Raw genomic sequence first — 16,606 nt, 5'->3', positions numbered from 1 at the left:
GGTCCCATTTGTTTATTCTTTCCTTTATGTCCCTTGCTTTAGGGGATGTGTCTGTGAGGATGTTGCTGCGTGGAATGTCTGAGATTTTCCTGCCAATGTTTTCCTCAAGGACTTTTAATTCCGCTGCTGGGATTATACCCTAAGAACACTGAAACACCAATCCAAAAGAATCTGTGCACCCCAATGTTCATAGCAGCACAATTTACAATAGCCAAGTACTGGAAGCAACCGAAGTGCCCATCAGCAAACGAGTGGATCCAAAAACTATGGTATATTTACACAATGGAATTCTACACAGCAGAGTGAAAGAAGGAGCTTATACCCTTTGCAACAGCATGGATGAAACTGGAGAGCATTATGCTAAGTGAAATAAGCCAGGAGGTGAGGGACAAATACCATATGATCTCACCTTTAACTGGAACATAAGCAATAGAAGAAAAAAAGCAAACAAAATATAACCAGAGACATTGAAGTTAAGAACAATCTAACAATAGCCAGGGCGGGGGTGGGGGGTGGGGGCGGGGACAGTGGGTAGAGGGGATTACAGGAAGTACTATAAAGGACACATGGACAAAACCAAGGGGGAGGGTGGAGGTGGGGGAGGTAGGTGGGTTCACCTGGGGTGGGGTGGAGGGATGGGGAGAAAAGGCATACAACTGTAATTGAATAACAATAAAAAAAAAATCTTTAAACCCCCCCCCAAAAAAAAGAAAGTTACAAACAATTTTGTTTGATTATGAATTATTTATCGGAGTTTTTCATAAATAAATGAAACAGTACACGTTTGCTTTTATAAGATTATAGCATGTATACAAATGCAAAGTGAAAATCAAGAGTGTGGGAGAGCAACATGCAAATGTTAACTAAATGAAGGTACACTACATGTATGATACGTGTGATAAGTGGGATGTAGGTAGACAGGAGAGAAAGAGGAAAATAAGAGAGTAAGAGAAAGTTGATCTCGTTGATAAATAGAAATGTATTTAAAGAACTTAATTCTCATATTCTAAGTCCATATGTGTACACATATGAAAACTACTACAGATCTTGCCAAAGGAATATTATTATGCTTTAAAGTGAAATACTATTTTAAAGTGTTGTGAAACAATGAAGCTTTGTTTGCAAACGTGAGGTTTGGTGAGAGACATATCAGATATATGAGTATGTTGGAGGTCATGTTTTGAGAGGCTTTCAAAAAGCATACTCATATTTAATATCGCATGGTAAAATTTCAAAAATAGGTTTCCTTTGACAACAGGGAAAATTACAAGTATGTAACGATTGCACAAAATATATTTGTTCTATAACCTTCTTTTAATGACATGGCAATTACTGCCACATTATACTGTGATTGTAGAAGACATAAAGTCATTTCTTTTCATTGGTAAATAATCATCTTTAAAGTTGATTTGGGCAAACATAAAGTTAAATGATTATTTAGAATAAAGGTTTTTAATATTATTGTAAGTTTGAGCATCATTAACTCATATTACCATGGGGTCTTCCTTGAATCCTGGATATTACAGAATGCTCTCAACTGGATAACAATCATTTGTGGACAATTGAGTACCTTGGTCTCATATTAGCTTGTGATGATTGGCTGATGAGGGGACTTTTAACGTAAATTTCTGCACACTTGTTTCTTTTTCAATAGAAGATGTGCAAAATTTCTCTGCTTTAGTAACAGTGAGTGGATATTGCAAAACTGCTTATGGGGAAAAAGTTCATTGCTTCATTTCACTGGAGTTTTAATACAAATATTTAAATCTTCATAGTATTTCTACTTTTGTTTATTTTTTTTCTTTTTGTGCTGTTTTTATGAATAGATTTTTCTTAAAAAAATAAAACTCAGCATGTAAAATCACACAACAATAGCAGAGTTTGCACTTCTGGGCATATCAGACAACTCAGAGCTTCAGGTGGTAATTTTTATCCTTTTATTTCCTACTTTGTATTCAATATGACTGGAAACCCAGCCATCATTGTCCTCACCTTGATAGATGCCATCTAATTACTCCTAGGTATCACTTCCTCCAAAATTTCTCCTTCTTAGAAATTACATTCACCAGTGTGTCTATCTCCAGATTTTTCAGGGGATACAATCATTACTAATGTCAAGACCATTTACTGTAACAATTGTTTAGCTCAGTTGTTTTTCTTCATCTTCATGGGTGTGCCTAATTTTTTTCTTCGAACTGCCATGTCTTTTGACTGTTATGTTGCCATCTTCAAGCAGCTTCATTATTCCACCATCACGATCAAAAAACCCTGCACCCTGTTTGTCTTTAGTTCGAGACTAGGAGGATTTCTTACCATCTTCTGACATTCACACTTATCCTCCAGTAAGATTATTGTGCTTCCAATGTCATTGATATCTTCTCTTTGGACTATGTCCCCCATTTTACACCTCTCATGCTCAGATACATGGCTTTTGGAAAGAATTGGTTCTTACTTTGCTTTTGTTACTCTGCTCTTCACGGTGGCATTAATGATCTGTCCTACACGTGCAGCATTAGCACCATTCTGAGAATCCCATCTGCTAGTCAGAGGAAATAGTCTGTATATTCATGTATGTCAGGCTTTTGACCAAAGGAAGAACAATGTTGGCCATATTCACAACACATCAATTGCCCCCATGTTGAACTCTTTAATATATACCCTGAGTAACCAGCAAGTAAAGCAAGCTTTCCAAACTTGGTTCATAAAGAAGTGTTTTCTAGAAACAAATGAAAGTATGTATTAGCAAGAATGAATGTCACTGTCAAGATTCAAGGAAGGAAAAAGTGAAATTGTAACTTCTGCAGTGTCCCCCTATATCCCTCTCACAAATACCTGCAATGTTGACCTCATGTGCTTAAGTTTTCTTTTTTAGCTAAAAGTGCCTATGTTGTGTTTTACTTTCATGCTGTCTGGTAGGTTCCATGTAATCACAGATTTACATCTGGATAGTAAGCCAGTGGCTCTAGAATATAAGTGATTTTATTGATTTTTCTGAACAATGAAAATACTTTATATTATAATAGCTAAATGAGTATACACTGATTTAATCAACTTACTCTTAAGTTTTCTCTTGTGGTACTAAGATCACAGTTTTATGAAAGTATATGACAAATGAAATTAATTAAATATCTACAACAACCATTTTTTCCATAGTATTGATTGTATCTGCTCAATTATTCCCACTCACCTGATGGACTTGGATATTTATTTTTTGACTTACAAATAATTTGAATTTCATTATATCCTATATTTCTTAGTCATGCTGAAGGCATGTATGTCTTATTTTATAAACTCTCCTTGTTTATCTGTATTATTCTTAAAATATGTAAAAAAGCACTAGGCAGCCATCATTACTCTTATGCCCACTAGGAGTTTGATAGGAATTTCATAAGTAATACTATCTATCTCTTCTATACAGAACACTTATTTTGTATCATATGCTGAGCCAGATATATTTTATACCATATATTATTTAGACTTTACAGCTCTAAGATTAGACAACATGATGATGATGATGATGATGATTTTACAAACTGTAAATTGATGCTCAGAAAGCTGAATAACTTGTTGTAGGTCTCAAGCTGTAACAGCCAATAAGATAGCCTGATTTGAAAAAGCAAAACCCCAAATCCTTAAGAACCTACAAATTGTACATAGCCTTTAGTAATGACCTGCACAATTTTACTGGCTTTTAAACTAACTTTATCTCATTAGGATGTGATTTATTAGTAGTAGTCTATCACAGAAGGTAGTAACTCCTAATATTATACTTAGCATATAAATTATATCATGAATCAATCAAAACAAGAAATTCTTCAACTGACATTCCTGGTGAGCCAGACAGAACAGGAAAAGAAAATCATAAAATATTAGCAGTATTAGAGCACCAAAGTTTTTTATTAGAAGCCAGATTAAAAATAATAGAGTTAATAAATGTACTTAGTGCAATGTGATAGATTATCAGATTTTTTAAATGACATAGAGTGTTAGGTAGAAATTTATATTGGAAAGTAAGATATTAGGTTGTTAATCTTTGTCTGAAAAGGAATGTACAGAAAAACAAACTTCACATTTAGTGTTCTGGTTTCCTTGTTGCAAGTTTTTCTGTTTCCCTGGACACTGACCCCCAAGATTCCTTTTCAAATTTCAATACTAGTGTGTATTATCCTTTATATTCCTTAGTGTATTGTGTGTATTCCTGTTCTGACTGAATTAGTCCCCTTGAGCCAGGGTCAGAGAGACTAGATAAAACAGGAAGTAGCTTATGCGAGTGAAGTCTATATAGAAAACACACCAGAGAGTTTTGAAACACTTGATATTTTTTCTCTTTTATGTATTTGTTCCTTTCTCACTCTCTATGTCAAAGAAATATATTCCCTCAGGATAAAATGGGAAATTTAATACAAAAACACTGGAAATGGAAAGCAAATTTGTCAAATGAGAGGAAATATTTTCAGGAATGTCGGGCTCCCTGGAATACAATGGTAGCTGCTACTGTTTTTCATATTCCAGATATTCTGACTGTTCGTGAGCCTTTCTGAAAATCAGAGGTAAGTTGGGCATAAGGAAGACACTAGGGCAAATTCAGACAACTGTAAAAGCATAAACAGTAAAATATACATTTTTAATTAAAATAAATAAATTAATAACAGTATTTTACTCACCAAAAAATTCCTTTGAACTCTTAGAAGGAAATATAAGCATACATTAATGTGAGCTATTACATTTATTACAAGTTAACTAAAAGCAAATCCCTTGATTATGGAGACAGCTTAAAATCCTGAGTTGTCATATCCAGGCTACAACCATCATATACACAAGTTATATAGTCAGTTGTGTACCTAATGATCCATTATTAAAAATTAACCATCTTTTAATGGAAATCTTATAACTACATGTCTTTTTTACCGTCTCAGTTCAACCAGAACCAAAAATTGCCCAGTATTATAGCTACTTACAAAAACAAAATGAAAACAAAGGACCCTCATTTTTGGTTGAAGAACCTGTATAGGTTAAAAAAATAAAAAGAAACAATGTTACTTTTGTAAGTGGTTTGAAACACACAGTGGAATTTTCCCATTCTCCTAAGAATGGCTGTGACCTGAGATCATGAATCTGGGAATGTCTCTGGAGCTGGCCTGCACAGCCCTTTCTGCTTCCACGTAAGTGATGGTGACAATGCCCTCCTCACTGCTCTTGGCTAAAAAATAACCAGATTCCTCCACAAGTATCCTAAATATTTCCTATGCAAAAATCAATATTCCATTTTCTTTGATTTATAAATAATTCAAAGAAAATAATTTCTATCTGCTAAGAAACTAGAGTATGTGATTTAAAGATTAAGGTCAATAGACCAAAACCAAAATATGATTATTAAAGTATAACTTGTCAACAGTATGGTGATTGTGGGGGAAAGGAGAGTAAGGGAAATAAATAAGGGTAATAAAAGTATAATGAAATAATTTTGAGAAAAATGTCAGTCATAAGGATATTATAGCTACTTCTATATATATGCATGTGTATATCTGTGGCTTTCAACACATAAGTGAGAAGCCCTGGCCAGGTAGCTCAGTTGGTTAGAGTGTCATTCTCATACACCAGGGTTACAGGTTCAATCTCTGGTCCAGGCACATTCATCAAGCAACCAATGAATGCATAAATAAGTAGAATAACAAATCAATGTCTCTCTCTCTCTGTCTCTCTCTCTCATATCAATAACTAAATGTTTTCTAAAGAAGGAGACAATGAAAGTCTCCCAAATGTTACCATTGATTCATCACTTACTAGCTCAACTTTTTTCTATTGTTGTTCAAGTACAGTTGTTTCCATTTTCCTCCATCACTCTCCCTTGCCCAACCCACCCCCACTTCCCACCCTCCATGTGTCCTTTATACAAGTTCCTTGATGACCCTTCCCCCTCTTTCCCCTGTTATCACCCTCCCCCTCCCCTCTGGTTACTGACAGTTTGTTCTTTATTTCAATGTCTCTGGTTATATTTTGCTTGCTTGCTTGTTTTGTTGATTAGACAACTTTAAGTTAAATAAGATATATTTGAAGTTAAATTTTTAGCTGTATATATTAGAAAGTGTAAAAAGAGCTAAGCATATTTTGTTTTATTATATCAATTTAGTCATTCTCTATTAAATAAAGGCAGGAAATTATGATCTCTGTGTCTAAGTGTTTCTAATTGAATATAGACTATGAAGTACTTTATGTAAGAGAACAGATTTTAATTTCAGGTAGTCTATGATTATATTTGACTTTTACCAGTTATATGAATATATCAAAGGTACATACCTCTCTGAGTCTCAATTCTTTATCTGGGAATAAAAATAGTTTCATGGGTGTGTTGTAAGGGCTAACTGAGAGAATATATAAAAGTCCTTAGCATTTCACTAAGATAAAAAGTGCTTTTGCTAAATCACAATTACTATAAATATCTTTCCCAAAGTTGGGAATTAACTCCAACTAAAAGAAAACTAAAGTAATAAAAAAAAACTCTATACAAAGCATACTAAGTGCCACCTGATTTGTATTGTTTAATATTGTTTAAATTATTGAGCAAAAAAGAAAAAAGAGAAATAGCTTATGGACACGGACAGCAATGTGGTGATTGTGGGGAGGACGGAGGCTGGTTGGAGGTGAAGGAGGAAGTAAGGGGCTTAAACAGTAGTGGAAAAAATATAATTAAGAAAAACACCCTTGAAATTTTAACATCATTTTTTATAAAAATTAAACATGGTGTAACGTTGGTTGATAAAATTATATAAATTTCAGTTGCTGGTAGGGATGTAAATTGGTGCAGCCACTATAGAAAACAGTATGGAAGTTTCTCAAAGCATTACAAATAGAACTGTCATATGGCCCAACAATCCCTCTTCTTAATATCTACCCAGAAAATTTGAAACTATGTACTCATAAAGATATATGCACTCCTAAGGTTATTACAGGGTTATTCATTATAATCACTTCATTTTGAACAGGGAAAACAAACCGTCAAGAAATTAATTCATCTAAAGTCACAAATCCATTGAGCAGCCCATTTGTATTTTAATCCAGATTTCTCTAACTGCCTAATCCATATACTTTCTATAATAATAAATTACCGGAGCCCCAAGATGGCGGCAACATAGGTGGGAGCGGAGTCCACTTCCCCTCAACGCCAGGGAAATACCTAGCTGATCTGAGGAGCAGAGCGAACAGCCAACAGTATTCCAGCATATACAAAGATCAGAGACCAAAGATAGAGGACACTGAAAGATCTGACGGTAAGAAGAGTGCTCAAGGACAATAAGGTCCACGGGACCCAGGACCGCACGGTACAAGGGCTGCAGAAGCGCCAGCCCTGGCGCAGGGGCTGCGGCAGGAGTCTTGGGAGAGGGCCAGGCTGCGCTGTGAGCAGCCAGGTGCTTGATTAGACCAGGGGGGCTTGAAAAGGAGGAATTTCTCAAAAAGAAAAAGAAAATAGAGACACTCAGGGGCTAATTAGAGAACTCTCGGTAGTAGCCGAGGCCCCTGGTGCCCCTCCCCCTCCACCCCTGGACTGCTACGCTCACCTGAGGTCCGGTCGCGCGCGCGAGCAGATTAGCGAACAGGACCCACACTTGAAACCCCGGAGGGGCGCCCACACCTGAAACCTCTGAGATAATTTGGAGCAGAGACTAGCTGCTCCACCCACAGGCCCAAAACCTCGGAACCGAGTGCCGCGTGATTCAGTCCCAGGGCGGCCCCGACCGCCCGAGAGACTCAAGCCCAGGGCGGCTGGATCGGGCCCCCAAGCACAGAGCCTGTGGCTCAGCGGGCTGCGCGCGCTCACCAAGCACAGGGCCGGCTGGGTGCCCGTTTTCCAAATACAAAGCTGCTGGCGAGTGTCCTAACCCCAAGGCGGCTGAATCCGCCACCTGCGCGCCAGCGTTCCAAGCCCTGGCGGCTCGATTGGTCCGCCGGCTGGGCGCTCAGGGCACAAAATAACGTCACAGACCAAAAGCGGCTGGATTCCCCTGCTGCGCACGCACGCGTCACAAGCCAAAGCCGCTGGATTGGCTGATCAACGGACTGATTGACTGCCAGGGACCACACCTACAAAACAGCGAAGAGTGTGACCCAGGAAGAGAGAAAAGTGAAACCAATCCTTCCAACCACCCCCTCCCGTTTCACAGACAGGACACCAGCAGAAATAACCTGACCGGTTTAAAGCCAACAGAAGATTTTTTTTTTTTTATCCTTTTTCTTTTTTTTCCTTTCCCCCTGAATTCCTTCTTCCTCTCTCTTTTTTTCTTTTTTTTCATTCCTTCTTCCTCCCATCCTTTACCATTTTTATGTCTTCTTCCTGCCTTCTTTTATCTATTTCTATGTTTTAATTTTTGCTAAAATTCCTTCTTATCTTGCCTCCGATCTTTCTTTATTCCTTCTTCCCTCCTTCCTTCCTTTCCTCCTTTCCTATTTCCTTTTTCCCTCCTTCCCATCTTTGTTTTGGTTTGTTTTGTGTGTGTGTGTGTGTTTTTTTTTTTTTCTTTTCTTTTGCCCCCCCTTTCTCTTTTTCCCACAGGTGAGACAACAAAACCTGGAGTGCTGAAAAGACTAGAGTTAGACCGTGTTAAACACATAAACGTCAGCTCAAGACCAGTGAGCACAGGAGAGTAAGGAGACAGCACCACCGAATCCCATTGGCATTCTACCATAGAAGTTCATATCATAAATCCAGGGAGTCAGAACAAAGCAATTTAAGATGCAGAGGCCAACAAGAAGAGCCTCACAAACAATGGGAAGACAAAGAAACAATTCCCAAATGAAAGGAAAGGAGGAAGTCTCAGAAAGAATACTAACCGAAAAAGAGGCAAGTCAACTATCAGATACTGAGTTCAAAGCAATGGTCATCAGGAAACTCACTGAGCTCTCTGAGCTCAAAGAGAACTACCAGAAACTACAAGGAAACTACAATGAACTCACTGCAAACTATATCAACATGAAAAAGGAAATAGAAAATATCAACAAGAGCCAAGAGGAAATGAAGAATACAATTTCTGAATTGAAAAACACAGTAGAAGGAATTAAAAGCAGACTTGATGAAGCAGAGGATCGGATCAGCGAGCTGGAGGACAAAGTAGAAAAAAACACCCAGAAGGAGCAAGAAAAGGAAAAGAGGCTCAGAAAGAATGAAGAGGCAATAAGGGAAATGCAGGACAACATGAAACGTAACAATATCCGTATAATAGGAATACCAGAAGGAGAAGAAGAAGAGCAAGGGATAGAAAACCTGTTTGAAAAAGTAATGATGGAAAATTTCCCTAATCTGAGAAGAGAAAAAGTCACCCAAATCCAGGAATCACAGAGAGTCCCAAACAAGAGGAACCCAAAGAGACCCACTGCAAGACACATCATAATTAAAATGGCAAATTTCCAAGACAAAGAGAGGATCTTAAAGGTAGCAAGGGAGAAAAAGGAAGTAACATACAAGGGAGCCCCAATAAGGTTAGCAACTGACTTCTCAATGGAAACGCTCCAAGCCAGAAGAGTATGGCAAAAAATATTCCAAGTACTGAGAACCAGAGGCCTGCAACCAAGACTACTTTACCCAGCAAGGCTCTCAATCAAGATAGAAGACCAAATAAAGAGTTTCCCAGACAAAAGAAGTCTAAAAGAATACAGCTCCACCAAACCAGCTCTGCAAGAGATGCTAAAGGGACTGCTTTAAGGAAAGGAAGGAAAAGAGAAAGACAGAGGAACACAGGTAGGAAATAATGGCAATGAATAACTACCTATCGATAATAACCTTAAACGTAAATGGATTAAATGCTCCAATCAAAAGACATAGAACAGCTGAATGGATAAGAAAACATGACCCACACATATGCTGCCTACAAGAAACCCATCTCAGGACAAAAGACTTACACAGACTGAAAGTGAAGGGCTGGAAACAAATCTTCCAAGCAAATGGACAGGAAAAAAAAGCAGGGGTAGCAATACTCATATCTGACAAAATAGACTTCCAAAGAAGGGCCATAAAGAGAGACCCAGAAGGTCACTTCATAATACTCAAAGGAAGAATCCACCAAGAAGACATAAACATTTTAAATATATATGCACCCAACATAGGAGCACCCAAATACATAAAGAAAATATTGGAGGATTTCAAGAAAGATATTGACAGCAACACAATTATAGTAGGGGATTTTAACACCCCACTATCAAAAATGGACAGGTCTTCCAAACAAAAGATCAACAAAGATATTGTGTCACTTAACAATACCTTAGAGGAAATGGACTTAACTGATATATACAGAGCTTTTCATCCCAAAGAAGCAAAATACACGTTCTTTTCAAGTGTCCATGGAACTTTTTCAAAGATAGACCACATGATAGGACACAAAGCAAGCCTCAACAAATTCAAGAAAATTGAAATCATATCAAGCATCTTCTCTGACCACAAGGGTCTGAAACTAGAAACCAACGCCAAGGGTAAAAACCCAAAACACTCAAAAACATGGAGACTGAATAGCATGCTATTAAACAATGAATGGGTCAAGAATGAGATTAGGGAAGAAATCAAAAACTTCCTGGAAACAAATGAAAACGAACTCACAACAACCCAAAACCTATGGGACACAGCAAAGGCAGTCCTGAGAGGGAAGTTCATAGCAATACAGGCCTACCTTAAGAAGTTAGAAACAGTTCAAACAAACAACCTAACCCTACGCCTACAAGAACTGGAGGAACAACAACAAAGACAGCCCAGAGCAAGCAGAAGGAAGGAAATAACCAAGATCAGAGCAGCACTAAATGACATAGAGACTAAAAGCACAATTGTAAGGATCAATGAATCCAGGAGCTGGTTCTTTGAAAAGATAAACAAAATCGACAAGCCTTTAAGTAGGCTCATCAAGAAAAAAAGAGAGAGGATCCAAATAAACAGAATTAGAAATGAAAGTGGAGAGATTACAACTGATACCACAGAAATACAAAGGATCATAAGAAATTACTATGAAGACCTGTATGCTAAGAAATTTGAAAACCTAGATGAAATGGACACATTTCTAGAAAAATATAATCTTCCAAAACTGAATGAAGAAGAAGCAGAAAACCTGAACAGACCAATATCAGCAAAGGAAATTGAAGCAGTCATCAAGAAACTCCCATCACACAAAAGCCCTGGACCAGATGGTTTCACAGGAGATTTCTACAAAGCATTTAAGGAAGAACTAACCCCTATCCTTCACAGACTATTCGAAAAAATCCAAACTGATGGAAGACTCCCAAACTCTTTTTATGAAGCCAACATCATCCTAATCCCAAAACCAGATAAAGACACAACGAAGAAAGAAAACTTCAGGCCAATATCGCTGATGAACATAGACGCTAAAATTCTCAACAAAATATTAGCAAACCGCATCCAGCAATATATTAAAAAGATCATCCACCATGACCAAGTGGGATTCATCCCAGGGATGCAAGGATGGTACAATATTCGCAAATCAATAAACATAATACATCACATCAACAACAGCAAAGACAAAAATCACATGATCATATCAATAGATGCGGAAAAAGCATTTGATAAGATACAGCACCCATTTCTGATAAAAACACTCAGCAAAGTGGGAATAAAGGGAGCAGTCCTCAACATAATTAAGGCCATATATGAGAGACCTACAGCCAACATCACACTCAATGGACAAAAACTTAGAGCTTTCCCACTAAGATCAGGAACTAGACAAGGATGCCCTCTCTCACCACTCCTATTCAACATAGTATTGGAAGTCCTAGCCTCAGCAATCAGACAAGAAAAAGCAATAAAAGGCATCCAAATTGGAAAGGAGGAAATGAAACTGTCACTGTTTGCAGACGACATGATAGTGTACATGGAAAACCCTATAGACTCCACCAAAAAACTACTCGACCTAATAAATGAATTTGGCAAAACAGCGGGATACAGAGTCAATACCCAGAAATCAAAGGCATTCCTGTACACCAGCAACGAAACTGCAGAAACAGAAATCAGGAAAAAAATCCCATTCGATATAGCAACAAGAAAAATAAAGTACCTAGGAATAAACCTAACCAAGGAGGTAAAAGACCTGTACTCAGAAAACTACACAACACTGAAGAAAGAAATTAAGGAAGATACAAACAAATGGAAGCATGTACCATGTTCATGGATTGGAAGAATCAACATTATCAAAATGGCCATACTACCCAAAGCAATTTATAGATTCAATGCAATCCCTATTAGAGTACCCATGACATATTTCACAGATATAGAACAAACATTGCAGAAATTCATATGGAACCATAAACGACCTCGAATAGCTGCAGCAATTTTGAGAAAGAAAAACAAAGCAGGAGGGATCACAATACCTGATATCAAACTGTATTACAAGGCCACTGTAATCAAAACAGCCTGGTACTGGCATAAAAACAGGCACATAGACCAATGGAACAGAATAGAGAGCCCAGAAATAAACTCAAGTCTATACGATCAATTAATATTTGACAAAGGAGGCAGGAGCATAAAATGGAGCAAAAACAGCCTCTTCAACAAATGGTGTTGGGAGATCTGGACAGCTACGTGCAAAAAAATGAAACTCGATCACCAACTTACGCCATACACGAAAATAAACTCAAGATGGATAAAAGACTTAAATATAAGCCGTAACACCATAAAAGTCCTTGAGGAAAACATTGGCAGGAAAATCTCAGACATTCCACGCAGCAACATCCTCACAGACACATCCCCTAAAGCAAGGGACATAAAGGAAAGAATAAACAAATGGGACCTAATCAAAATAAAAAGCTTCTGCATGGCTAAAAAAAACAGCACCAAATTACAAAGAGTACCAACAGTATGGGAAAACATATTTGCCAACGATACCTCAGACAAGGGCCTGATCTCCAAAATATATAAAGAACTCACTCGACTCCACTCCAGGAAGACAAACAACCCAATTAAAAAATGGGCAAAGGACTTGAACAGACACTTCTCCAAGGAAGACATACAGAGGGCCCAGAGACATATGAAAAGATGCTCAGCATCACTAGCCATCAGAGAGATGCAAATTAAAACCACAATGAGGTATCATCTCACACCAGTCAGAATGGCCAACATAAACAAATCCACAAACAAATGTTGGAGAGGATGCGGAGAAAAGGGAACCCTTGTGCACTGTTGGTGGGAATGCAGACTGGTGAGGCCACTGTGGAAAACAATATGGAATTTCCTCAGAAAACTAAAAATGGAACTGCCCTTTGACCCAGTAATTCCGCTGCTGGGATTATATCCTAAGAACACTGAAACACCAATCCAAAAGAATCTGTGCACCCCAATGTTCATAGCAGCACAATTTACAATAGCCAAGTACTGGAAGCAACCGAAGTGCCCATCAGCAAACGAGTGGATCCAAAAACTATGGTATATTTACACAATGGAATTCTACGCAGCAGAGAGAAAGAAGGAGCTTATACCCTTTGCAACAGCATGGATGAAACTGGAGAGCATTATGCTAAGTGAAATAAGCCAGGAAGTGAGGGACAAGTACCATATGATCTCACCTTTAACTGGAACATAAGCAATAGAAGAAAAAAGCAAACAAAATATAACCAGAGACATTGAAGTTAAGAACAATCTAACAATAGCCAGGGCGGGGGTGGGGGGTGGGGGCGGGGATAGTGGGAAGAGGGTATTACAGGAACTACTATAAAGGACACATCGACAAAACCAAGGGGGAGGGTGGAGAGGGGGGAGGGAGGTGGGTTCACCTGGGGTGGGGTAGAGGGATGGGGAGAAAAGGCATACAACTGTAATTGCATAACAATAAAAAAAAAAATAAAATAAAATAAATTACCTTAGAGTGCCATAAATAATAAACTAATAACACTGATTGCATAATTTCTTATTAATTTACTTTTTTTCTTGTTGAAATTGTAGATGGCTAGCTAATGAATTAAAAGTGTGAGGTTATTAGTTAATATTCATCATAAACCCCTGCAGATATGTTACTATTTCTAAAATTATTATTAAATTTGATTGATGATATGCACTTTGTCTCTATTTTTATGAACACTAGCATGAATTGTGGGAATTGAATTTGGCCAACATTACTGAAATGATGAAATATAAATTACGCAGACTTCACCAGGAAAGTAGTCACCTAAAAGAATTGTAGACACACGGAAACAGCATCCAGTTAAAATAATCCTTCCTAACACTTGATGGGTCTTCCTGAGGACTCTTTGTGTCATTCAAGCCAAGAAAGTTACTTTTTTATGAATTAAATTTATAGGGAGCTGACATTGAGTAATAAGATTATATAGGTTTCAAGTGTACATTCCCCTGATACATGAATCTGTACCTTGCATTGTGTGTCCAACACCCAAAGTCAAACCATCCTCTGTCACCATATATTTAAGCTCCTATACTACCCCTTCCAATTCCCTTCCTTCCCTAGTTACCACCATACTGATATCTGTATATGAAAGAGAAGAAATCAAAGGTCCGTTGCTGTTATAGGTTCCCTTTAAATTTCCCCTGCTGGTAAAATAACATACTATTTCAGCCAAATTCTGATTCCACACATGGATAGTTCTTCATCCACAATTCATGATGTGTTCCTTGTATTTTCTCTTATAGATCTGGCAGGAGGAAAACAAAAAAGCAACCGAAGAATGAGAAACCATACAGAAGTAACAGAATTCATCCTCCTGGGACTGTCAGATGACCCAAAGCTTCAGGTGGTGATTTTTGTCTTTCTGCTCTTCACCTACATGCTCAGCATCACTGGAAACCTGACCATCATAACCCTTACCCTGCTGGATCCCCATCTCCAGTCCCCTATGTATTTCTTCCTCAGAAATTTCTCCTTATTAGAGGTTTCATTCACAACTGTCAGTATACCTAAGTTCTTGGGCACCATTATTTCAGGGGATAAAACCATTTCCTTTTTGATTGCATTGCTCAGTTTTTTTTTTTCATTCTTTTGGGAGTCACTGAATTTTACCTTCTGGCTGCCATGTCCTATGATCGCTATATTGCCATCTGCAAACCTCTGCATTACACGACCATCATGAATCAAAGAATCTGTATACTCCTTGTCTTCTCTTCCTGGCTAGTTTCATTCTTAATTGTATTCCCTGGACTCATGTTGGTCTTGAACCTCGATTACTGCAAATCAAATATTATTGACCATTTTACCTGTGATTATTTCCCCCTGCTGCAACTTTCTTGTTCAGAAACAAAATTTCTAGAGACACTTGGTTTCTCCTGTGCTGTGTTTACTCTGATGTTCACGTTGGCGTTGATATTTCTGTCCTATCTCTATATCATCAGAACGATTTTAAGAATTCCTTCTAGTAGCCAGAGGACAAAGGCCTTTTCTACGTGTTCATCTCACATGATTGTCATCTCCATCTCTTATGGCAGCTGCATTTTTATGTATATTAAACCTTCAGCGAATGATAGGGAGTCCTTGAGCAAAGGAGTTGCTGTGCTGAACACCTCAGTAGCACCCATGCTGAACCCCTTTATTTACAGCTTAAGGAATGAGCAAGTCAAGAAGGCCTTCATGAACATGGTGAGGAAGACTCTTTCTCACAAGCAAATTAAATAATGTGGCATAATGAATTAGAGACACATTGCAGGAAAAGGAAAAATATAAGCATGAAATTTCAGTAGCTTCTTCAAATCACAGTAAACTCCCTGTCATTCTGGTTTATTGTCTTTTTTTTCTGTTTGTTTTTATATATTTTATATACTTCTTTTATATAATTAATTTAAGTTACTTTTCTTCTGTCTTTCTGACTCTCATTCTTCTGAACATGTCAAATTTTTTAATTTAAAGTTTTTTTTATGTATAGTTGGTATAGATTTTATGTTGGTAATGTTAATTTCAGGTATACTATAACACAACTTCTTAAACAATAATGATGTTTAAAAGTGAATTTATATGTGGAGTTTCATTTAGGAAAAAAGTAAACACCAGGATCCCACCCAGCTCCTTTGGTCCTCAGCAGCTTTCAGGCATTAACAGTATGTTAGTTCCCATCAGGGCTCAAGATCACCCAGGGGTGTCCCACCCTTTGGCATCTCTGTGCCACACTGGAAGGAGAAGATCTGTCTTGGGCCACACATTAAATACATTGCAACATGTAGTCACAAAAAGATCTCACAATGTTGTAAGTAAATTTATGATTTTTTGTTGGGCTTCATTCACAGCCATGATGGACTGCATGTGGACCACGGGTTGCAGGTTGGTCACCCTGGCAGACACCAGTGCTTGGACAGCCCCTGGAAAGCCCAAATGTTGTACACATGTTCTACTCTTCTTTCCTCCAGAGGGAGGGGCCGCTGAGCAGTATTGGCTTCAATGTAGTGCTGTAAATAGGTGAAGCATAAATTATCCAGAAAATCCTGTTATAGTGTCATACTTTCTTTACATTAAATCCTTCTAAATTAGTTGAATCTCACCTTATGGCCTAGAATATAGTTGTCACTTTTGTAATCATTTCTTGACCATTTGAGAATTATGTATAATGACAGTTGAGTGCAGTGTTCTATATAAGTTAACTAGGTCAAGTTTGTTAATCACATGATTTAAATTTGTACTTTTACTGTTTG

General features: G+C 37.8%; 1 protein-coding gene and 2 pseudogenes across 1 annotated transcript in view; all 3 read left to right on the top strand.

The window, feature by feature from the left end:
• The window catches only part of LOC128780561 (olfactory receptor 6C3-like), a 100,755-nt gene that overhangs the window by 14,994 nt on the left and 69,155 nt on the right, over positions 1 to 16,606 (top strand). The window lies entirely within an intron of this gene.
• The window catches only part of LOC128780560 (olfactory receptor 6C3-like), a 44,851-nt pseudogene that overhangs the window by 14,987 nt on the left and 13,258 nt on the right, over positions 1 to 16,606 (top strand).
• On the top strand, positions 14,631 to 15,685 carry LOC128780562 (olfactory receptor 6C1-like; annotated as a pseudogene).

This window comes from Desmodus rotundus, chromosome 3, assembly GCF_022682495.2.
Source record: "Desmodus rotundus isolate HL8 chromosome 3, HLdesRot8A.1, whole genome shotgun sequence".
Taxonomy (NCBI): Eukaryota; Metazoa; Chordata; class Mammalia; order Chiroptera; family Phyllostomidae; genus Desmodus; species Desmodus rotundus.
The sequence above is the reverse complement of the archived record's forward strand: the minus strand, read 5'-3'. Positions and strand labels throughout refer to the sequence as shown.